Below are 18920 nucleotides of genomic sequence, written 5' to 3' on the forward strand. Positions count from 1 at the left end.
AAATTGGGCGTGCAAAATTATTCAGCCCCTTTACTTTCAGTGCAGCAAACTCTCTCCAGAAGTTCAGTGAGGATCTCTGAATGATCCAATGTTGACCTAAATGACTAATGATGATAAATACAATCCACCTGTGTGTAATCAAGTCTCCGTATAAATGCACCTGCACTGTGACAGTCTCAGAGGTCCGTTAAAAGCGCAGAGAGCATCATGAAGAACAAGGAACACACCAGGCAGGTCCGAGATACTGTTGTGAAGAAGTTTAAAGCCGGATTTGGATACAAAAATATTTCCCAAGCTTTAAACATCCCAAGGAGCACTGTGCAAACGATAATATTGAAATGGAAGGAGTATCAGACCACTGCAAATCTACCAAGACCTGGCCGTCCCTCTAAACTTTCAGCTCATACAAGGAGAAGACTGATCAGAGATGCAGCCAAGAGGCCCATGATCACTCTGGATGAACTGCAGAGATCTACAGCTGAGGTGGGAGACTCTGTCCATAGGACAACAATCAGTCATACATTGCACAAATCTGGCCTTTATGGAAGAGTGGCAAGAAGAAAGCCATTTCTTAAAGATATCCATAAAAAGTGTCGTTTAAAGTTTGCCACAGGCCACCTGGGAGACACACCAAACATGTGGAAGAAGGTGCTCTGGTCAGATGAAACCAAAATTGAACTTTTTGGCAACAATGCAAAACGTTATGTTTGGCGTAAAAGCAACACAGCTCATCACCCTGAACACACCATCCCCACTGTCAAACATGGTGGTGGCAGCATCATGGTTTGGGCCTGCTTTTCTTCAGCAGGGACAGGGAAGATGGTTAAAATTGATGGGAAGATGGATGGAGCCAAATACAGGACCATTCTGGAAGAAAACCTGATGGAGTCTGCAAAAGACCTGAGACTGGGACGGAGATTTGTCTTCCAACAAGACAATGATCCAAAACATAAAGCAAAATCTACAATGGAATGGTTCAAAAATAAACATATCCAGGTGTTAGAATGGCCAAGTCAAAGTCCAGACCTGAATCCAATCGAGAATATGTGGAAAGAACTGAAAACTGCTGTTCACAAATGCTCTCCATCCAACCTCACTGAGCTCGAGCTGTTTTGCAAGGAGGAATGGGAAAAAATTTCAGTCTCTCGATGTGCAAAACTGATAGAGACATACCCCAAGCGACTTACAGCTGTAATCGCAGCAAAAGGTGGCACTACAAAGTATTAACTTAAGGGGGCTGAATAATTTTGCACGCCCAATTTTTCAGTTTTTGATTTGTTAAAAAAGTTTGAAATATCCAATAAATGTCGTTCCACTTCATGATTGTGTCCCACTTGTTGTTGATTCTTCACAAAAAAATACAGTTTTATATCTTTATGTTTGAAGCCTGAAATGTGGCAAAAGGTCGCAAAGTTCAAGGGGGCCGAATACTTTCGCAAGGCACTGTATATGCATCAAATACAGTTATGAAATAAGAGGGTGCATGGCTTATCTCATCCGCACCTGTGATCATTAAATCTACCTCCCAAGTACATAGCTACCATCTCTGTCTGTCTATGACGATAACTACACTCTTAAGTAAAAAGGGTTCCAAAAGGGTTCTCTGAGGAAAGGGTACTCCCTGGAAACCAAAAGTTCTTCAAAAGGTTTTCCCTTCTTTTTTTTCTCTAAGAGTGTACACAGAGCCCATTGCCAGCCCACAGGGCACAGACCTAAGTTCAACATCTAGTTTGGATTTACAGTCGGTTGAGTGGTCAACTAATGTGAATTCAACTTGAAATCAACAAAAAATTATATTCACCATGTCATTGGATTTAGGTTAAAAGTTGGGGGGAAAAAATACGAAATGCCCTTACATTGATTACTTTTTGCAAATCCAGTTACTTTTCCACGTTTATTCAAAGTCATCACATACATTTTTGGGATTGAAATTACGTGGAAACAATGTTGATTCAATCAGTTTTTGCTCAGTGGGAGGGCCTCAGGAGATGATGAGAAGGGATCCTAAAGTCTGTTGCCTGTAAATTCATTAAAGACCAAATTAAACGATGATTATCTGGGAAACTATGAAGAGGGTAGGTGTTTTCTAAACCTCAAAAAAAGCTGGCGAGTTCCTCTACAGCACTAACTTTGATCAGTAATTGCAGCTTGCTTTTAAACAATTAAAGATTTCCTCCAGAGGCACTACCAACCCACATGATAACAGGTGCTGTTTCTTTGTTTTAAAACACTCATTAAAAGTGCAGGTAAATACATACAGTATACAATGCACATTGGTATTAATCGAGAGAACGCTGAGAACGTTCTAATCTAATCACTGGTTCTGATTAGGAACATTCAAAGGTCATTCCTGGTTTCCATCAGAGGGATCAACACATTGAATACAAAATGTTTCACATTATATTATATTTTGTTTGCGTAGAAAACCCTGACATACCAGCAGACAGCTTTTACCTCCTAAACTCCAGGTTGTGACTCATTTGCATAAAGAGAATGTGTTACGTTTCTCTGATGATCCTCAATCAGAGACAACGACAGACAGCTGCCTCTGATTGGGAACCATACCCGGCCAACAAAGAAATAGAAACATAGATTACCCACCCTAGTCACACCCTGACCTAACCAAATAGAGTATTGAAAGGATCTCTAAGATCAAGGCGCCCAAAGGTGCCCCCAAAGGTGCAGACTCCGGCCGCAAACCTGAACCTATAGAGGAGGGTCCGGGTGGGCATCTACCCTCGGTGGTGGCTCCGGTGCGGGACGCAGACCCGGCTCCGCTCATGGCTCCGCCAACTTCGGTGGCGCCTCTGGTGCGGGGATCGTCGCCGGAAGCTCCGGACCATGGATCATCGCCGGGGACTCCGGACCGTAGATCGTCGCCGGGGACTCCGGACCGTAGATCGTCGCCAGAGGCTCCGGACCGGGAACCGTCGCCAGAGGCTCCGGACCGGGAACCGTCGCCAGAGGCTCCGGACCGGGAATCGTCGCCCAGAGGCTCCGGACCGGGAACCGTCGCCCAGAGGCTCCGGACCGGGAACCGTCGCCCAGAGGCTCCGGACCGGGAACCGTCGCCCAGAGGCTCCGGACCGGGAACCGTCGCCCAGAGGCTCCGGACCGGGAACTGTCGCCGGAAGCTCCGGACCGCCGACCGTCGCCGGAGGCTTCGGACCGCCGATCGTCGGCGGCTAGTTTATTGGATGATCACAACATGACATGTCAACCAAACGGTGGGTCAACCATACAACATTGCCACCATTTCTTGATTGATAGTGATGACATCACAGATGATAGTTGATTCCATATGGTTCTTTGATTCGTGCCATGGATCATCACTGGAGGCTTCGTGTGTGGAGCAGGCACAGGACGTACCAGGCTGGAGACACGCACTGTAGGCCGGGTGCATGAAGCTGGCACAGGATACACTGGACCGTGCAGGCACACTGGAGGTCTGGTGCGTAGAGCTGGCACAACGCGTCCTGGACAAAGGACCACCTTCGCATGGAAAGCACGGGGAGCTGGCACAGCACGCACCGGGCTCTGGATGCGTACTGGAGTCACAGTGCGCATCACCGCGTAACATGGTGCCTGCCCGGTCACACGCTCCCCACGGTGAGCACAGGGAGTTGGCTCTGGTTCAAACCTTGGCTCCGCCAATCACCCCGTGTGCCCATCCCAAAATAAATCTTGGGCAGCCTCTTGGGCTTCCGTCGTGGTCGTGAACCCCTGTGTCGTCGTCCGTCCTCCCTCGCTGCCTCTGTCTGCTCCCATGTAAGGTGAAACTTTCCGGCCTGGATCTCCTCCCACGTCCAGGATATCCTCCCATGTCAAGGATGTCTGCTCCTCCTGGCCACGCTGCTTGGTCCGTGGTAGGCGTACATTTTAATTAATTAAATGAACACCGAAAAAATTAACACAAAAAAACAACAAATGCGAAACGTAAAGTCTAGTAGGGCTAGACAGCACAGTACCAAAAACAAGATCCCACACTCTATAGGTGGAAAAAAGCTGCCTAAGTATGATCCCCAATCAGAGACAACAATAGACAGCTGCCTCTGATTGGGAACCATACACGGCCAACAAAGAAATAGAAAACATAAATTGTTTTGCCCATTATGGGGTATTGTGCAGATGGGTGAGACAAAAAAATGTATCATAATAATTCAGGCTGTAACAAAACTAAATGTGGAATAAGTCAAGGGGTATGAATACTTTCTGAAGGCACTGTAAATGAACAAGAAACACATCAAATGTTGTGAGAAGTTTGACGGTAACAAATACAAATAATTGTAAGGAGTTTAAAGGGGAAATCTGTAGTTCAAACAATAACACATTTGACACCCCGTCATTGTTTTGGCAAACAACATTGGGCTGGAGAAATGTAACTCTGTAACGGATGTCGTTCTTGAGAAAGAGAGGAGGACCAAAGCGCAGCGTGGTAAGTGTTCATGATGTAATCTTTAATGAAACGAACTGAACACTGAAATACAAAACAATAAAGTGAACGAACGAAAACCGAAACAGTACCGTGTGGCAACAAACACTCACACGGAAACTAACACCCACAAACCAACAGTGAATCCCAGGCTACCTAAGTATGATTCTCAATCAGAGACAACTAACGACACCTGCCTCTGATTGAGAACCATACTATGCCGAACACAAAACCCACATAGAAAAACAGACTGCCCACCCCAACTCACGCCCTGACCATACTAAAACAAAGAATAAAATAACAGAACTATGGTCAGAACGTGACAAACTCTCACATTCATAAACAGAGCTTTGGATGCAAGGACTGAATTACCATGATATCAAAATGAAAATTTTCACCATGTTTTGCGGCTACACAGAGTTAGTTTAGAATTCCATTATTTACTAACAAGGGAGTAAAACATGCTCATATTTTGGGTTCTGATGGGGTAAGACAGTTCAACTAAGCTCACGAGGCATTTGCAAGTTATATTCTTCAAGGATAAATGGGTATATATCATTAATTTCAAAGTAAAAAAAATTATGCAAGAACACAGATTGCCCCTTTAACACGGACTGTACTGCTGTTTTACAGATGTGTTTTGTCTAAGACAGATGAACTGATGTCTCCGGTTGTAAAGAGACTCTTTCCCCCTTCATTCTATTCAAATTGTAATGAGCAGTTACAATATCTTTGTGAGAGGTAATGATAATGCAGAGGAAAAGGTATTGATTGCTGAAGTTCGATCTCTAGAGCGACAAAGGAAAACCGTCATAAATGCGATGCTCGTCAATGTTACTCTGCTTTAAGAAACTGTGTGCAGCCCAAAAAATAAGACATTGACGATAATTGGTGTCAACTCACATTACATCAAATCATCGAAACAAACACTGTGTCATTTTGTTAATCTATTTCTATTATTGCTCCAATCGAGAAGGAAAACAACAACTAATTGAGATGGAATGATACAGCGATGGATGTTGATTTGTTTGGAAAGAAAAATAATTTTTAAAAACTCAACATAATAAAGTATAATGGGAAAGATGGGAATGGGGAGTGTGTGTGTGTGTGAGGGGGGGAGGGGTGTTTATTAACCAACTTCATTGGGAATAATGTAGTTCTTGCCTGCCCCATTGGTTATGACCATCACTCTGTATTATCCACACCTGCATCAGACTGTCTGCCGATCCATCTCAGGGATTCATTACAACGGGTAACGTTAGGTTTACACTGAGTATACGAAGCATGAAGGACACCTGCTCTTTCCATGACATAGACTGACCAGGTGAATCCAGGTGAAAGCAATGATCCATTATTGATGTCACTTGTTACATCTACTTCAATCAGTGTAGATGAAGGGGAGGAGACAGGATAAAGAATAATTTTTAAACCTTGAGATTGAAACATGGATTGTGTATATGTGCCATTCGGGGGATGAATGGGCAAGACAACACATTTAAACTACATGACCAAACGTATGTGGACACCTGCTCGTCGAACATCTCATTTCAAAATCATGGGCATTAATATGGAGTTGATCCCCCCCCTTTGCTGCTATAACATCCTCAACTCTTCTGGGAAGGCTTTCCACTAGATGTTGAAACATTGCTGAGGAGACTTACTTCCCATTCAGCCACAATACCATTAGTGAGATAGGGCACTGATGTTGGGCAATTAGGCCTGGCTCGCAGTCGGCATTCCAATTTATCCCAAAGGTGTTTGATGGGGTTGAGGTCAGGGCTCTGTGCAGGCCAGTCAAGTTCTTCCACACCGATCTTGACAAACCATTTCTGTATGAAACTCGCTTTATGCAAGGGGGCATTGTCATGCTGAAACAGGAAAGGGCCTTCCCCAAACTGTTGTCACAAAGTTGGAAGCACAGAATCGTCTAGAATGTCATTACGTGCTGTAGCGTTAAGATTTCCCTTCACTGGAACTAAAGGACCTAGCCCGAACCTCCTCCACCAAACTTTATACTTGGCAATATGCATTCAGGCAGGTAGCGTTATCCAGGCATCCAACAAATCCAGATTAGTCTGTCGATTGCCAGATGGTGAAGCGTGATTCATTACTCCAGAGAACGCACTTCCACTGCTCCAGAGTTCAATGGTGGCGAGCTTTATACCACTCCAGCTCACGCTTGGCATTCCACATGGTGATCTTAGGCTTGTGTGAGGCTGCTCGGCCATGGAAACCCATTTCATGAAGCTCCAGACGAACAGTTCATGTGCATACGTTGCTTCCAGATGCAGTTTGGAACTCAGTAGTGAGTATTGCAACTGAGGACTAATGATTTTTACGCACTACACAAATCAGCACTTGGTTGTCCCGTTCTGTGAGCTTGTGTGACCTACCACTTACAGTTAAAAGTCCACATACTTTGTGAAATATAGTGTAAGTGCCTTTGAACGGGGTAAGGTAGTAGGTGCCAGACACACCGGTTTGTGTCAAAAACTGCAACGCTGCTGGATTTTTCATGCTCAACATTTTCTCGTGTGTGTCAAGAATGGTCAACCACCCAAATGACATCCAGCCAACTTGACACAACTGTGGGAAGCCTTGGAGTCTACATGGTTCAGCATCCCTTTAGAATGCTTTAAACACCTTGTAGAGTCCATGCCCTGACGAATTGAGGCTGTTTTGAGGGCAAAAGGGGGTGATGCAACTCAATATTAGGAAGGTGTTCCTCATTTTTGGTATACTCAGTGTATTCAGTCCAGTATATAGCTCAACACTGTTCAACAGATGACATCACAATCACTGCATTAATAAGAATTATAAACTCGATTGTGTGGGTCATGGATGCTGATTGGCTGAAACAGGATTTCAGGCGTGTGTATATCAGACAATATACTACGGGTATGTAGCTAAAAAATACTTGATTACTGTTCTATTTAAACCCATTTATAATAGCAGTAAGGCAACTCAGGTGTTTGTGTTATATGACCAATATACCACGGCTAAGGGCTGTATCCAGGCACTCCGCTTCAAGCATAAGAACAGCCTTAGCTGTGGTAAATTTAAGCAATAAGGCCATTAGATACGAGGGGCTTCGAACCCTGAAGGTTGATTGGCACACAGCCGTGGTCCATCAGACCGTATACCACGAGTATGACAAAACGTTTATTTGTACTGTTCTAATTACATTTGTAACCAGTTTATAATAGTAATAAGGCACCTCAGGGGTTTGTGCTATATGGCCAATATAGGGCAGTGTCCAGGCATGTTGAGTTGCATCGTTCCCAAGAACAGCCCTTAGCCGTGATGTATTGGCCATATACCACACCCCCACCACCCGGGACTTATTAGGTAAATATACACTATTAGAAAAAATTGGAATCTAGAACCTAAAAGGGTTCTTTGGCTGTCCCCATGGATAACCTTTTGAAAAAATGTTGGCTCTAACTGGAACAAAAAAGGGTTCTACTTGTAACCAAAAAGGGTTATCCTATTGGGACAGCCGAAGAACCCTTTTGGAACCCTTTTTTTTTTCTAAGAGTGTACCACTCCCCCTTGGGCCTTATTGCTTAATTATAAACTGGGTTGTTTGGATCCTGGACGCTTAACATCTTTAATCATGTTAACAAAGTTGCATGATTTTACCTCAAATAGGTCATGAGATGATTATTACATTTATCAATCTACACAAAGTTATGGACCTTTGGTTTTCCCAATTGAGATTGCACATGGTGTGTGTGTGTGTGTGTGTGTCAATATAATTCATTATAGTTAATCAGTCTCTAGTGTGGGGAGAAAAATCTTGAGGGCACTGTGGACAAAAATCTATTCATAAATTCTCATACATTGACTGCGATAGTTTATTGGATGATCACAACATGACATGTCAACCAAACGGTGGGTCAACAATACAACATTACCACCATTGATTGATTGATAGTGATGACATCACAGATGATAGTTGATTCCATATGGAGACTGGAGAGAGGATCATCAGTGGCCTCATCCTGGTCACTTCTCAACTTTTATTTTCTAAAAGAAAATATAAAAACATAATGAAATTCTTAGTTCCGCATGCCTGGTCCAGAGGCATGTAAAGCGGAAGTAACCTCAAGGCTACCTCATAATTTTCACTCACACATGTCAATCTTGTGGTCTCTTTCTAAAACAGAAAGTTTTTTTTCAAGACTGACAGGTAGGGTCAGTTTTATCAAGCGTTACAATCGACCCCCATTCCATTCAAGTCAATGGTGACCTTTATAATCAAAAGTTATTACTGACATGGACATATTATGTATTTTATCTGTTTAAGGGGATATATGGGAAGCAAACATAAACAAAACAGTCCCCCTGATTTATTTGGTAAACAGCTGAGTAACAGGAATTGAGAAATGTTACCACTCTCAAATTAATAGACGGAGCAATGACTGCAAGGACTGACCATCCGTGATATCTAATTTTATATCTATTTTTTTAAAACAAGCTCATATTTTGGATTCTGGTGGGGTAAAATGATTGAATTGAGATCATGAGGCATTTGTAAGTTATATTATTACAAAAAATGTGTTTTATGTGAAAAATGTGCTTATGTCAGGAAGTTCAAAAGAAAATTAAAAAGATCATTTGACTTGAGCACTAACAAGGCTTTTCAGCATAAGTAGCTTGACTACTGCTAGACTACTGTAGCTTTATTGAGCAACTATACTTCAACAATAGATGTACTCACATTGGATGGGTTGATTAGGATAAAATCTTCTCTCAAAAAGCCTAATACAGTGCCTTCGGAAAGAATTCAGACCACTTTACTTTATCCACAATTTGTTACGTTACAGCCTTATTCTAATATGGGTTAAATAAAACAATTTCCTCTGCAATCTACACACAATACCCCATGATAAAAAAGCAACATTTTTGGAAATGTATTAAAAACTAAAAACAGAAATACCTTATTTACGTAAGTATTCAGACTCTTTGCTATGAGACTCAAAATTGAGCTCAGGTGCATCCTGTTTCCATTGATCATCCTTGAGATGTTTCTACAACTTGATTGGCGTCCACCTGTGTTAAATTCAATTGATTGGACATGATTTGGAAAGGGACACACCTGTCTATATAAGGTCCCACAGTTGACAGTGCATGTCAGAGCAAAAACAAAGCCATGAGGTCGAAGGAATTCTTCGTAGAGCTCCGAGACAGGATTGTGTCGAGGAACAGATCTGGGGAATTGCTGTAGCATTGAAGGTCCCCAAGAACACAGTGGACTCCATCATTCTTAAATGGAAAAAGTATGGAACCACCAAGACTCTTCCTAGAAATGGCCGCCCGGCCAAACTGAGCAATCGAGGAAGAAGGGCCTTGGTCAGGGAGGTGACCAAGAACCCGATAGCCACTCTGACAGAGCTCCAGAGTTCCTCTGTGGAGATGGGAGAACCTTCCAGAAGGACAACCATCTCTGTAGCACAACACCAATTAGGTCTTTACGGTAGAGTGGCCAGACAGAAGCCACTTCTTAGTAAAAAGCACATGACAGCCCACTTGGAGTTTGCCAAAAGGCACCTAAAGACTCTCAGACCATGAGAAACAAGATTCTCTGGTCCTATGAAACCAAGATTAAACTCTTTGGCCTAAAAGCCAAGCTTCACGTCTGGAGGAAACCTGGCACCATCCCTACGGTGAAGCATGGTGGCAGCATCATGTGGGGATTTTTTTCAGCGGCAGGGTCTGGGAGATTCGTCAGGATCGAGACAAAAATGAACGGAGCAAAGTACAAAGAGATACCTGCTCCAGAGCGCTCAGGACCTCAGACTGGGGTGAAGGTTCACCTTCCAGCAGGACAACGACCCTGAGCACACAGCCAAAACAATGCAGGAATGGCTGTGACAAGTCTGTGAATGTCCTTGAGTGGCCCAGCCAGAGCCCAGACCCAATCGAACATCTCTGGAGAGACCTAAAAATAGTTGTTCAGCAACGCTCCCCATCCATCCTGACAGAGCTTGAGAGGATCTGCAGAGAATGGGAGAAACTCCCCAAATACAGGTGTGCCAAACTTGTAGCATCAAGGGTCTGAATACTTATGTAAATATGATATTTAAATGTTTTAATATAAATTAGCAAAAAAATACATATTTTTTTTGCTTTGTCATTATTTGCTATTGTGTGTAGATTGATGAGCGGGAAAAAAACAACGTAATCAATTTAGAATAAGGCTGTAACGTAACAAAATGTGGAAGAAGTCAAGTGGTCTGAATACTTTCCGAATGCACTGTATAATCTCTTAGAATAGGTTTACCCCATTTAATGTATTTGAGACCCACCACCTAGATTTGGTCATACGTGGCAAAATTAGATGTGGTGTTTTTTTACATTGGATAAAAGCAGAGACTCAGCTAGAAAATGTTCTCTCATACACTGCAGTTGAGGAACAATGAGAAAGTCATTCTGCTTTGAAATTTGATAAACTTGTAACCCCACTTTTGAGAAAATAAACTTAGAATAATTTGGCATGCCTACCGGAGAGCTCTTCTTTGTCTACACCCTGTCACGACTTCCGCCGAAGTCGGCTCCTCTCCTTGTTCGGGCGGCATTCGACGTCACCGGCTTTCTAGCCATCACCGCTCCATTTTTCATTGATCCATTTGTTTTGTCTTGTTCCCTGCACACCTGCTTTTCATTCCCCAATCACAATGCATGTATTTATTCCTCTGTTCCCCCTCATGTCTTTGTGTGAAATTGCCTGCGTTACGTATTAATTGTTGATGCGCCAGACTGGTTTGCTTATATCGTGTTGTTCACGAAGATGTTTAATGCTAAACATATATTATTGTGACTGTTTTGCGCATTTTGTATTTTGCCTATTGGCTGGAGGTTTTGACTCAGTTGCGTCCATCTGTTGGTTTCTCCTGCCTCACAAAGTGTGCGCCTGTTCACAACTCTCTGCTCTCCTGCACCTGACTTCGCTATCAGTACACCTGACACACCCATTCAGCATTGTTCACACCCTCTTAAGCCTTAGCCCCACCCATCTCTTTAAGGATTCACATGTGAGGCCATGTGCTAAACAGAGTGTGTAGTGTAGTAAACAACCAAAGATTTCAAGACTACAATTGGTAAAAGCAGTAACCTACAATAAGGAAAAACTCCAGGTAAAAATACACTTTATCTAGTCCTTGGCCTATATCCTAATCTGACTTTGGTGCTGGTCATGTTGTTCTTCACATTACCGTCTCTGGCAAACATACACTATATCAAATCAAAAGTTTATTTGTCACATGCACAGGATACAGAAGGTGTAAACAGTAGAGTGAAATGGTTACTTGCATATCTGCATAGTAACAATATCAAAAACAGAAAGTGTCCAAAGAATTTTTAGATGACGCTTACCCAGACACACTTGTCTAAATTGATGGGTCATGTGAAAAACATCTAGCTAAGTAGATGTGTCACAATTGTCTAGACATGTACACACGTTCATGAAATACAATAGATGGGCGTAATCACCCCCAGACACACCTGGCTAACTTGATGGGTCATTTACTCATTTTGCGAAGTAGAGACTTTTGTTTAGACATGTAGCTAACTAGCTAGCTAAACAATTAACCGGCATAATCAGCACTTATATCACTACCAATAGCTGTAGTTTGACTCTGCAGGTAGCTAAAGCTAACCAACTAGGTTAAAAATGTTAGCTAGCTAGCTAACATTAGGCTATAACTGGCAATGCAAATGGACATCTGATACGAATAATATTAATACACAGATCATACAGGGAATGTTAACTAGCGAGCCAGCAAACATTTGCAAGCTAGTGAACAGTACTCTTTAGCTTGCAATGAAAACGACTTTCAAACTAAATGACAAAATTTGAATATCTGAAAATGTAGCTAGACTCTTACATGGATGAACGCGTCACGGCAGACTGGAACCATTTAACTCAGTTTTGTTTGTAGCTACATCTTGTTTGGTTGTGTCAAGTCACTCTGGTTCACACTGACTGTGCGTGTGTAGAAAGTAGCCCATCACAGCTTTTTCCAACTGATCTCTCGATAGCGCCTGCTAAATTCTGGGCATCAATGTTGTTGAGAAAAGTAGCACAATTTGAGTAGTTCTCAATGGCTTCTCAAAGATATCTTTATATCTTTCAACAACGTTGCGGTAGAAAGTATTATCAACACATACTGAGCAGCTCATGGCAGACCAATCCAAACTCATCTCCCGGATTGTCCAACCCATCCATTATCTCAGCCAATCATGGCTAGTGGGAAGGTTCCTTGGCTTTTTCCATGGCTAAACCAATTAGGCTCGTGATTGAAATATTTTATTCGTATTTACAGGTTCAATACAAGTTTATTATTTAGGCACATGAAAGTTCACGTTCCAGAAGGCATTGCTGGCTTTAAAAAACAAACATTCAAATTCCTCTCCTGTGAAGTAATGACGTGGTCACATTTGGTAACGTAAACATGTTACAACATTTTCGTGTAAGACATCATCCCATTCCACTCTTTTAAACATTATGGGGAGGTTTTCCCAGACACAAATTGAGCCTAGTCCTGGACAAAAAAGTCAGATCAATGGAAAATAATTTTTTGTCCAGAACTGGTTGTAATATTTTGGGTTATCATAGGGGAAGACAGTTGCGCTATGCTCTTGAGCCATCCATAAGTTATAGCATTTAAAGGGTCTGTGATTGTTTAATACGTTTTTTACACACACCAATTGATTATTGAAAAATATAACTTACATAATAAATGCCTCATGAGCTTAGTCCAATTGTCATACCCCATCAGAACCCAAAATATACTGAATAAAAATATCATCATAACATGCAACAATTTCAAAGATTTTTATGAGTTACAGTTCATATAAGGAAATCAGTTAATTGAAATGAATAAATTAGGCCCTAATCTATGGATTTTACAATGACTGGGAATTATCACGCCCTGACCATAGAGCCCTTGGTTCTCTATGGTGTAGTAGGTCAGGGCGTGACTAGGGGGTGTTCTAGGTTATATATTTCTATGTCGGTTCCCAATTATAGGCAGCTGATGTTCGTTGTCTCTAATTGGGTTACTTAAGGGTTCCCTGTTCCCACCTGCTTTGTGGGATATTGTTTTTGAGAGAGTGCATGTAGCACCTCAGTACTGCACGGTCGTTGTTTGTTTCTTGGTTTGTTTTAAGTTTCACTTAATAAAGATGTGGAACTCCAATCACGCTGCGCCTTGGTCCGTCTCTCGTTCGTGACAGGAATACAGATTTGCATCTTTTGGTCACAGATACAGTTTACATACACTTAGTTTACATACACTTAGGTTGGAGTCATTAAAACTTATTTTTTAACCACTCCACAAATTTATTGTTAACAAACTATAGTTTTGGCATCTACTTTGTGCATGACACAAGTCATTTTTCCAACAATTGTTTACAGACAGATTATTTCACTAATAATTCACTGTATCACAATTCCAGTGGGTCAGAAGTTTACATACACTAAGTTGACTGTGCCTTTAAACAGCTTGGAAAATTCCAGAAAATGTTGTCATGGCTTTAGAAGCTTCTGATAGGCTAATTGACATTATTTGAGTCAATTGGAGGCGTATCTGTGGATGTACTTCAAGGCCTACCTTCAAACTTAGTGCCTCTTTGCTTGGCATCATGGGAAAATCAAAAGAAATCAGAAAAAAACTCTGATTTATTTTTAGACGTCTAAAAGTCTGGTTCATCCTTTTCAAACACCAATTTACAAAAGCCTGCAGGTACCACGTTCATCTGTACAAACAATAGTATGCAAGTATAACCACCATGGGACCACGCAGCCATCATACCGCTCAGGAAGGAGACACATTCTGTCTCCTAGAGATGAACGTACTTTGGTGCGAAAAGTGCAAATCAACCACAGGACAACAGCAAAGGACATTGTGAACATGCTGGAGGAAACAGGTACAAAAGTATCTATATCCACAGTAAAACAAGTCCTATATCGGCATAACCTGAAAGGGCGCTCAGCAAGGAAGAAGCCACTGCTCAAAAACCGCCATAAAAAAGCCAGACTACGATTTGCAACTGCACATGGGGACAAAGATCGTACTTTTTGGAGAAATGTCCTCTGGTCTGATGAAACAAAAATAGAACTGCTTGGCCATATTGAAACAAAAATAGAACTGCTTGGCCATATTGACCATCTTTATATTTGGAGGAAAAAGGGGGAGGCTTGCAAGCTGAAGAACACCATCCCAACTGTGAAGCACTGGGGTGGCAGCATCAGGTTGTGGAGGGTGCTTTGCTGCAGGAGGGACTGGTGCACTTCACAAAATAGATGGAATCATGAGACAGGAAAATTATGTGGATATATTGAAGCAACATCTCAAGACATCAGTCAGGAAGTTGAAGCTTGGTTCCACATGGACAATGACCCCAAGCATACTTCCAAAGTTGTGGCAAAATGGCTTAAGGACAACAAAGTCAAGATTTTGGAGTGGCCATCACAAAGCCCTGACCTCATCCTACAGAAAATTGCGGGCAGAACTGAAACATGTGTACGAGCAAGGAGGCCTACAAACCTGACTCAGTTACACCAGCTCTGTCAGGAGGAATGGACCAAAATTCACCCAACTTATTGTGGGAAGCTTGTGGAAGGCTAGACGCAATGTTTGACCCAAGTTAAACAATTTAAAGGGTATCAAATCCTAATTGAGTGTATGTAAACATCTGACCCACTGTGAATGTGATGAAAGAAATAAAAGCTGAAATAAATAATAATTATTAATAAAAATAAAAAAATATTATTCTGAAATGTCACATTCTTAAAATTAAGTGGTGATCCTAACTGATCTAAGACACGGAATATTTACTAGGATTAAAAGTCAGAAATTGTGAAAAACTGAGTTTACATTTAATTGTCTTTGGCTGAGGTGTATGTAAACTTCCGATTCCAACTGTACCTTAAAAAAAAGGTAGTGGCGGGTGGACGTACTGCCAAATTCTCTAAAAAGACAGAGGTGGCTTCTCTGGAAACAACTCTGCTGGACATTCCTGTTGTCATCATGCCATTGCATGCTCCCTCAAAGCTTTACTGGGGCTCTCTCATGCCGTCCCTGGAGGGGGTGCGTCACCTGAGTGGGTTGATTCACTGATGTGGTCATCCTGTCGGCGGAGGTCTTTGTGGGCTATACTCGGCCTTGTCTCAGGATGGTAAGTTGGTGGTTGAAGATATCCCTCTAGTGGTGTGGGGGCTGTGCTTTGGCAAAGTGGGTGGGGTTATATCTTTCCTGTTTGGCCCTGTCCGGGGGTGTCCTCGGATGGGGCCACAGTGTCTCCTGACCCATCCTGTCTCAGCCTCCAGTATTTATGCTGCAGTAGTTTGTGTCGGGGGGCTAGGGTCAGTTTGTTATATCTGGAGTACTTATCCTGTCCTATTTGGTGTCCTGTGTGAATCTAAGTGTGCGTTCTCTAATTCTCTCCTTCTCTCTTTCTTTCTCTCTCTCGGAGGACCTGAGCCCTAGGACCATGCCCCAGGACTACCTGACATGATGACTCCTTGCTGTCCCCAGTCCACCTGGCCGTGCTGCTGCTCCAGTTTCAACTGTTCTGCCTTATTATTTTTCGACCATGCTGGTCATTTATGAACATTTGAACATCTTGGACATGTTCTGTTATAATCTCCACCCTGCACAGCCAAAAGAGGACTGGCCATCCCACATATGCTCTCTCTAATTCTCTCTTTCTTTCTCTCTCTCGGAGGACCTGAGCCCTAGGACCATGCCCCAGGAATACCTGACATGATGACTCCTTGCTGTCCCCAGTCCACCTGACCGTGCTGCTGCTCCAGTTTAAACTGTTCTGCCTTATTATTATTCGACCATGCTGGTCATTTATGAACATTTGAACATCTTGGACATGTTCTGTTATAATCTCCACCCGGCACAGCCAAAAGAGGACTGGCCATCCCACATATGCTCTCTCTAATTCTCTCTTTCTTTCTCTCTCTCGGAGGACCTGAGCCCTAGGACCATGCCCCAGGAATACCTGACATGATGACTCCTTGCTGTCCCCAGTCCACCTGACCGTGCTGCTGCTCCAGTTTAAACTGTTCTGCCTTATTATTATTCGACCATGCTGGTCATTTATGAACATTTGAACATCTTGGCCATGTTCTGTTATAATCTCCACCCGGCACAGCCAGAAGAGGACTGGCCATCCCACATATGCTCTCTCTAATTCTCTCTTTCTTTCTCTCTCTCGGAGGACCTGAGCCCTAGGACCATGCCCCAGGAATACCTGACATGATGACTCCTTGCTGTCCCCAGTCCACCTGGCCGTGCTGCTGCTCCAGTTTCAACTGTTCTGCTTTATTATTTTTCGACCATGCTGGTCATTTATGAACATTTGAACATCTTGGACATGTTCTGTTATAATCTCCACCCGGCACAGCCAAAAGAGGACTGGCCATCCCACATATGCTCTCTCTAATTCTCTCTTTCTTTCTCTCTCTCGGAGGACCTGAGCCCTAGGACCATGCCCCAGGAATACCTGACATGATGACTCCTTGCTGTCCCCAGTCCACCTGACTGTGCTGCTGCTCCAGTTTCAACTGTTCTGCCTTATTATTATTCGACCATGCTGGTCATTTATGAACATTTGAACATCTTGGCCATGTTCTGTTATAATCTCCACCCGGCACAGCCAGAAGAGGACTGGCCACCCCACATAGCCTGGTTCCTCTCTAGGTTTCTTCCTAGGTTTAGGCCTTTCTAGGGAGTTTTTCCTAGCCACTGTGCTTCTACACCTGCATTGCTTGCTGTTTGGGGTTTTAGGCTGGGTTTCTGTACAGCACTTTGAGATATCAGCTGATGTACGAAGGGCTATATAAATACATTTGATTTGATTTTGATTTGATTTGAGACATCTGTGGCATTGTGTTGTGACAAAACTACACATTTTAGAGTGGCCTTTTGTCTACAGCACAAGGTGCATCTGTGTAATGATCATGCTGTGGAAGGGATTTGGCGTGATTGGGAGGGTGATCTAGATCAAGGATATCCACCAGTAATCCTCAAAAAAAAATGGAGATTGCTCAGTTTGTTCACAATGTGTGGAGAAGGAGAAATGTACTTTTTGTATAATGTGGCCAGATGGTAGCTTCAGCCATGATTATTGTATGTGCATAAATTATAAAATGTTATTTTGTTCTGTAGTGTCTTGTAAACCCATGTGGGCTGGGAAATCTTATAAATCAATCATCACATTTGAAAATACAGTACAACCCCAATCAATGTAAGAACATTTACCCTTTTCTCAATATTGTAATATTGTAAAAACATGATGTTCTACTGGAAACCTGCCTTTACAGTGGCTTGCGAAAATATTCACCCCCTTGGCATTTTTCCTATTTTGTTGCCTCACAACCTGGAATTCAAATTTATTTTGGGGGGGGTTGTATCATTTGATTTACACAACATGCCTACCACTTTGAAGACGCAAAATAATTTTTATCTAGGTGCTGCTGTAGGCCCTCCTTGGTTGGTGACATAAGCACCAGATCATCAGCAAACAGTAGACATTTGACTTCAGATTCTAGTAGGGTGAGGACGGATGCTGCAGACTGTTCTAGTGCCATTGCCTATTCGTTGATATACAGTAGCTTATGAAAGTATTCACCCCCTTGGCATTTTTCCTATTTTGTTGCCTTACAACCTGGAATTAAAATAGATTTTTGGGGGGTTTGTATCGTTTGATTTACACAACATGCCTACCACTTTGAAGATGCTTTCTTGTGAAACATACAAGAAATAAGACAAAAAAACAGAGAACTTGAGCGTGCATATGTAAGGGATTTCCTCCTCTTCTTCCGAAGAAGAGAGGCGAAAAGGATCAGAGGACCAATATGCGGCGTGGTAAGTGTCCATGGTTCTTTTAATACGTAAATGTACACATGAACAACTGAATACAAAAACAAGAAACGTGAAAACCCAAAACAGTCCGATCTGGTGCAAACACAGAGACAGGAACAATCACCCACAAACACACAGTGAAACCCAGGCTACCTAAGTATGATTCTCAATCAGAGACAACTAATGACACCTGCCTCTGATTGAGAACCACACTAGGCCGAAACATAGAAATACCCAAATCATAGAAAAACAACCATAGACTGCCCACCCCAACTCACGCCCTGACCATACTAAATAATCCAGACATAGCGTTTTCCTTGATGGCCAAAAAGCTCAGTTTTAGTCTCATCTGACCAGAGTACCTTCTTCCATATGTTTGGGGTGTCTCCCACATGCCTTTTGGCGAACACCAAACGTGTTTGTTCATTTTTGTCTTTAAGCAATGGCTTTTTTCTGGCCACTCTTCCGTAAAGCCCAGCTCTGTGGAGTGTACGGCTTAAAGTGGTCCTATGGACAGATACTCCAATCTCTGCTGTGGAGCTTTGCAGCTCCTTCAGAGTTATCTTTGGTCTATTTATTGCCTCTCTGATTAATGCCCTCCTTGC

General features: G+C 42.6%; 1 long non-coding RNA gene across 1 annotated transcript; it reads right to left on the bottom strand.

The window, feature by feature from the left end:
• Positions 1-8275: 8275 nt before the first annotated feature.
• Positions 8276-12583, bottom strand: LOC149975932 (uncharacterized). Its single transcript, XR_016488142.1, has 2 exons — positions 12322-12583; positions 8276-8461 (listed from the first exon to the last, which is right to left on the bottom strand). It is a non-coding gene; the product is annotated as an uncharacterized LOC149975932 (long non-coding RNA).
• Between the last annotated feature and the right edge of the window lie 6337 nt (positions 12584-18920).

Source organism: Oncorhynchus mykiss, chromosome 17, assembly GCF_057628025.1.
Source record: "Oncorhynchus mykiss isolate SJ-2025 chromosome 17, ASM5762802v1, whole genome shotgun sequence".
In the NCBI taxonomy this organism is placed as follows: Eukaryota; Metazoa; Chordata; class Actinopteri; order Salmoniformes; family Salmonidae; genus Oncorhynchus; species Oncorhynchus mykiss.